Genomic DNA, 7,489 nt, shown 5'->3' on the forward strand with positions numbered 1-7,489 from the left:
CAGATGCCATCTGCTGGTTAGTTAGAGAAAGTGTACACCACCAAACTGTGTTTCTGAAAAATTAGATAGGTATTTTTTTTTTTACAACTTGAAAGAACCCTATCAAGCAAAGGAAATGCCAAGAGGCCAAAAACAACAGAAAATCTTAATGCATATGATAAAACCAGACAATATGGAGAATCCAACTCCAAACACACAAATCAAGATATCAGAAGAGACACAGTACCTTGCACAATTAATCAAAGAACTACAATCAAGGAACGAAAACATGGCAAAGGATTTAAAGGACATCAAGAAGACCATGGCCCAGGATATAAGTGCCATAAAGAACACCCTAGAAGAGCATAAAGAAGACATTGCAAGAGTAAATAAAAAAATAGAAGATCTTATGGAAATAAAAGAAATTGTTGGCCAAATTAAAAAGAATCTGGATATTCACAATACTAGACTAGAGGAAGCTGAACAATGACTCAGTGTCCTAGAAGTCCACAGAACAGAAAATGAAAGAACAAAAGAAAGAATGGAGAAAAAAATTGAAAAAATCAAAATGGATCTCGGGGATACGATAGATAAAATAAAATGTCCAAACTTAAGACTCATTTGTGTCCCAGAAGGGGAAGAAAAGGGTAGAGGTCTAGAAAGAGTATTCAAAGAAATTGTTGGGGAAAACTTCCCCAACCTTCTACAATATAAATACACAAAGCATAAATGCCCAGCGAACTCCAAATGGAATAAATCCAAATAAACCCACTCCGAGACATATTCTGATCAGACTCTCAAATAAAGAAGAGAAGGAGCAAGCTCTGAAAGCAGCAAGAGAAAAGCAATTCACCATGTACAAAGGAAACAACATAAGACTAAGTAGTGACTACTCAGTGGCCACCATGGAGGCGAGAAGGCAGTGGCATGACATATTTAAAATTCTGAGAGAGAAAAATTTCCAACCAAGAATACTTTATCCAGCAAAACTCTCCTTCAAATTTGAGGGAGAGCTTAAATTTTTCACAGACAAACAAATGCTTAGAGAGTTTGCCAATAAAAGACCAGCCCTACTTCAGATACTAAAGGGAGCCCTACCGACAGAGAAACAAAGAAAGGAGAAAGAGATATAGAGAATTTTAACAGACATACATAGTACCTTACATCCCAAATCACCAGCACACTCATTTTTCTCTAGTGATCACGGATCTTTCTCCAGAAGGGAACATAAGCTGGGACATAAAACAAGCCTCAAGGAATTAAAAAAAAAAAAAATTGAATATACTCAAAGCACATTTTCCAACCACAATGGAATACAAATAGAAGTCAATAATTTTTGATTTGTAACTCCACTATTTACTTCCTACATGATATAAAATACACAAACTCTAAACACAAATCAGTGGTTTTGGACTCAATGTATAATATGTATTTTTAGACAAGTATATAAAGGTGGGGGAATGGAGGACTATAGGAACATAGTTTATGTGTCCTATTGAAGTGAAGGTGGTATCAAAGAAAAACAAGATTATTATGGATTTAAGAGGTTAATTTTAAGCCCCACAGTAAACACAAAGAAATTAGTAGAGAATATAACCATAGAGATGAAAAGTAGAGTATGGGTTAAAAGAAATGGGGGAAGGGGCAATGGGGAGTTAAGAAATGAGTGTAGGGTTGCTGTTTGAGGTGAAGGGAAATTTCTAGTAATGGATGGTGGGAAACAGCATTACAACATTCTAAATGTGATTAATCCCACTAATGGAATGCTAAGGAGGGGGTGGAATGGGAAGATTTAGGCTGTATATATGTTTCCACAACTGAAAAAAAAAAAAAAGACAGTCTAAATAGATGACAATTGAATGCCAAGGATGAACTTGGATGAGATTGGAGGATGGAGGACAGGTAGCTCAAAGGGACACAGTTGAGACATAAAGAAAAGGAAATATAGAATGTAAGCTTTGTATCATTGTTGAATCTCTTGTACTTCTTAGCTGTGCTTAATGGGATGGCATAAAAGAATGTTCTTGTTCATGGGAAGTGTATATGTGAATTATAGTGTTTGTTCAAGGATGTGTGCAGCTAGCTCTCATATGTTCAGAAGACAGAGCAATAGATGATGGATGATAGATGGGGAGGGAGGAAGGGAGGGAAAGAAATAGCGATGTGACAGCATGTTAAAGTTGGTGGATTGAGCTATCGGGGGAGGGGGGTCAAGGTATGATGGAATTCTGTGTATGGGGTTAGTATTGTTTTTGCAACTGTTCCTATAACTTTGAATTTATTTCAACATAAAAAAAAAGACTAAAGAGATCTGACAACTAAATGCAAATTATAATCCTGGAAAACAGCTATACAGGACATTATTGGGAAATTTGAATATGGATGATGGATTAGATGATAGTATTGTATAAGTGTTAACTTTCTTGATATTGGTAGTTGTACTGTGGTTATGTAGGAAAATACTCTTGTTTTCAGGAAATTAACACTGAATTATGTAGGAGAAAAGGGGCATGATCCCTGCAACCTACTCTCAAGTGATTCAGAAAAAGATAAAGAGAGAGCAAAAATGATAAAATAAATGGGGCATATTGAGAGACTCAGGCAAGATGGCGGCATAGAGAGGAGTGGAAGCTAAGTAGTCCCCCTGGAACAACTACAAAAAACCAGAAACAACTAGTAAATAATCCAGAATAACTGCGGGGGGACAAACGAGACCATCCACTCATCATACACCAACCTGAATTGGGAGGAATGCCCGAGAACACAGCATAAAATCTGTAAGTAAAACCTGTGGAACCAAGTCGTGAGACCCCCTCCCCCATAGCCTGAGCTGCAAAGCCTGGTGGTGCCAGAGAGAAGCTCTTTCCCAGCAAGCAAATACAGCTCAGCTGAGCTCCAACTGGGGTTTTAAGTAGCGAGTGTGAACTGCTCACTACAGGTACACATCCCCAAAAAACAGACAGAGGTTTTGGGTGACGACTGACCTGGGAGAGCCGGAGGGTCGCCTTGGACTGGGTCTGAAGGGGACTATCTGTTTCTTTTTTGGCTCAGTGGAGAAAGCCCCAGTCATTTTCAGTTTCCAGGGCTGTGACTCTGGGAAGGGTGGAGACAGCACAAGCAGAGAGCGAGACCATTGAAATGCTAATGACCTCCACCTGAGGGGTCTGTCTTCTCTAGGAGGAAAGGGGTGGGGCCCTTTCCATTCAGAACCAGACCCCAGAGCCTGGGGGAACACGGCCATACCTCCTCACACCAGTCAAGAATTACAGGCTATCAGGCGTCACCTGCTGGGCAGAAAAGCACAGTGACCCAAGGCATCAAAGGGTGCAGCAATTTTCTAAGACACACCCGCAGGGAAACCAGATACTGAATATTTCTTCCCTCTGGGACCTGAGCCTGTTTTGGTCTGGGAAAACCTGATTCGGATAACCAAGGAAACCATGCCTAGACAACAGAAAATTACAACCTACACTAAGAAAAACAAAATTATGGCCCAGTCAAAGTAACAAACGTACACTTCAACTGAGATACAGGAATTTAAACAACTAATGCTAAATCAATTCAAAAAGTTTAGAGAAGATATTGCAAAAGTGATAGAGGCTGTAAAGGAAGCACTGGGCATGTATACGGCAGAAATCAAAAGTTCAAAAAAACAACAAGTAGAATCTATGGAAATGAAAAGCACAACACAAGAGATGAAAGACACAATGGAAACATACAACAGCAGATCTCAAGAGGCAGAAGAAAACACTCAGGAACTGGAGAACAAAACACCTGAAAGCCTACATGCAAAGGAACAGATGGAGAAAAGAATGAAAAAATATGAGCAACATCTCCGGGAACTCAAGGATGAAACAAAGTACAATAATGTACGCATCATTGGTGTCCCAGAAGGAGAAGAGAAGGGAAAGGAGGCAGAAGCAATAATAGAGGAAATAATTAATGAAAATTTCCCATCTCTTATGAAAGACATAAAATTACAGATCCAAGAAGCGCAGCGTACTCCAAACAGAAGAGATATGAAGAGGCCTACGCCAAGACACTTAATAATCAGATTATAAAATGTCAAAGACAAAGAGAGAATCCTGAAAGCAGCAAGAGAAAAGCAATCCATTACATACAAAGGAAGCTTCATAAGACTATGTGCGGATCTCTCAGCAGAAACCATGGAGGCAAGAAGGAAGTGGTATGATATATTTAAGATACTGAAGGAGAAAAACTGCCAACCAAGAATCCTGTATCCAGCAAAGCTGTCCTTCAAATATGAGGGAGAGCTCAAAATATTTTCTGACAAACAGACAATGAGCGACTTTGTGAACAAGACACCTGTCCTACAGGAAATACTAAAGGGAGCACTACAGGGTGATAGAAGACAGGAGTGCGTGGTTTGGAACACAATCTTGGGAGATGGTAGCACAACAATGTAAGTACACTGAACAAAGATAACTATGAATACGGCTGAGAGAGGAAGGTGGGGAGCATGTGAGACACCACAAGAAAGGAGGAAAGATAACAACTGGGACTGTGTAACTTGGTGAAATCTAGAGTATTCAACAATTGTGATACAATGTACAAATATGTTCTTTTACGAGAGAGAACAAGCAAATGTCAACCTTGCAAGGTGTTGAAAATGGGGAGGCATTGGGGGAGGGATGCAATCAGCATAAACTAGAGACTGTAACTAATAGAATCATTGTATTATGCTTCCTTTAGTGTAACAAAGGTGATATACCAAGGTGAATGCAGATAAGAGGGGGGGATAGGGGAGGCATGCTAGACACTTGACATTGGTGGTATTGTCTGATTCTTTATTCTACTTTGATTTAAGGTTATTTTTCCTTTTGCTGCTTCCTAGCTGTCATTTTTTTTGTTTCCTGTTTCTTTTGCCTCTCTACCTTCTTTGACTCTCCCTCCTGCCTTGTGGAAGAAATGTAGATGCTCTTATATAGATAGTGGTGAAGGTGGTGAACACATAAATGTATGACCATGCAGAAAACCATCGATTATTTACTTGGGATGGAATGTGTGGTGAGCGAACAAATCCATATTAAAAAAAATGGGTTGATGACAAAACCTCGAGGGCAATATACTGAGTGAAATAAGCCAGACACATAAGGGCAATTATTGCAGGGTCTCACTGAAAGGAACTAATTATAATATGTAAACTCATAGACATGAAATATAAGGTACCAAGATATAGGATGAGGCTTAAGAATGGGGAGTGGTTGCTTAGTGTGAGCAGAATGTTCAATTAGGATGAACTTAAATGTTTGGAAATTAACAGGGGTGTTGCTAGCAAGATGTGAGAATAACTAACAGTGCCGAATGGTGTGTGAATGAGGTGGAAAGGGGAAGCTCAGAGTCATATATGTCACCAGAAGGAAAGTTGGAGGTCAAAAGATGGAAATGTATAAAACTGAATCCTATGGTGGGCAATGTCCATGATCAACTGTACAAATACTAGAAATCACTTCATGAACCAGAACAAATGTATGACAATACAATTAGAAGTTAATAATAGAGGGGCATATAGGGAAGAACTATATACCTGTTACAAACTATATACTACAGTTAGTAGTATTTCAACATTTTTTCATGAACAGTAACAAATGTACTATATCAATACTAGGAGTCAACAATTGAGGGGGGTTGGTTAGGGATAGGGGAGGATTAGCGTTTCCTTTTCTTTTTTTCTTTTTTCATCTTTCACTTTATTTCTTGTCTGGAGTAATGAAAAGTTTCTAAAAATGGAACAAAAATTAAGTGTGATGGATGCACAGCTGTATGAGGATACCCAGGGGCAAGTGATTGTACACTTTGGATCTTTGGATAATTGTATGGTATCTGAACAATCTCAATAAAAATGAAAAATAAATAAATAAATAAATAAATAAATGGGGCAAAATGTAAACAATGAATGTAGACAGGGAAATGGAAGTTTCTTGCATGATTCTTACAACTTTTCTATAAGTTCTAAATTTTATCTAAATAAAAAGTTATTAAATATATATAATAACTAAGGGAGCTTTTCTCCCTTCTTTGTGGGTGTTAAGGGTAGAAAGGGAATTGACGACTTACAATGTGCGTAACTGAAAACACTGTGTCTAGCAAATTTTGGGATCAGGAGTTGAGCAAGCCCCAAATGGGAACTACTAAGAGCCATTGAGGCTGCTGGCAAAAGACACAATTCCTCCCTGGACAAAGCCCTCTAGTGACCACTTCAACCCATGCTCTGCAAGTAGCTCTAGAAAACTAGTCTAGAAGATCTGGAATTTATTCTAGAAAATAGATCCACAAAATTAGCAAATCCTCTTCTTAAATAGCTGCTTATAAAAAATTAATAAAAAGTAACTTTCTCTGTGTTGGATGCATTATAAGTAGTTGAGCTTCAAATATCTGAGCAAAGTGTTAAGAGAACAAGCACATCGTAAGCAACTGCTAAGTGTCATGGGCTTTTCAATGAACTTCAATAAACCCATGAACTTTGGTCTCACATTCATTCTCAACACAGTCCTGCAAAGTTGGTGTTATCTCCACTTTTATGTATGAAGAAACTGAGACTGGCCACTAATGTGACTTGTTCAAATTCACAAAGTTAGAAAGTGATGGAGGCAAGATTCTACCCCAAATCTGTGTCTTCAAAATCCATATCCCTTTTACCCTGTGAGACAGCATGAATAGCAATATTTTGAAGAACTGGGTTTCATTAAACAAATTATAATTGAATGCACCCTAAGCTCTAAATTCCCTTGGGAATTTTAATAACATAGCTCTCAAGGCAAAAGATGATTGTTAATGACTCAAAACTTTGTCACAAAATATGTTTTCCATTTTTATCCAAAATACACACACACACACACACACACACACACACAGACCTCCCTTACCCCAGGTCTTTGTTACCGCCCCTCATCCCTACACCCTGTTCCCCTTTAAATTTTAAACAAATGAGTGGTAGAAAAGGTTACAAAGGGTCCTCCTGCCCTCTAGTGGTCATATTCTGGAAGTGGCAGTAATGTTGGGAAAATTAGCAAAACCTTCAGAGATAATAATAAAAGGACACAGACTCCTTTAGAGTTTTTGGAGACAGTGGGCCACAGGAGTGCAAGGAACGTTCCTATGTGATCACTAACGAGTTATCCAACCTCACTGCACCTCAGCAAGTGTATATGTAAAGGCAAGGTTATGATTACTTCTCAGGGTTGTCTCGTGGGTTAAGAGAATACACAAAAGGGTCCTGAAGCACAGTACACTCTCAATAAAATATAATTGTCATCATCTCTTTTGACTTTGCAACCCTGGAGCATTGAGGAAACTCAGGCTCAGCACAGCTGACTGATTTTTCAAGCTAACTCGGCCAGCATGTTGTAGAACTCGACCCAGAATCCAAGTTTCCAGACTCCAATTCTGGTTGTTTTTTTTTATGACACTTCAATATCCCATATTAACAAGTCGTGATGAAGAGTCTTAAATATTTAAAATGCCTTAAACAGATATTTTCATACATTTC

The sequence above is a fragment of the Choloepus didactylus genome, chromosome 8 (assembly GCF_015220235.1).
Source record: "Choloepus didactylus isolate mChoDid1 chromosome 8, mChoDid1.pri, whole genome shotgun sequence".
Taxonomy (NCBI): domain Eukaryota; kingdom Metazoa; phylum Chordata; class Mammalia; order Pilosa; family Megalonychidae; genus Choloepus; species Choloepus didactylus.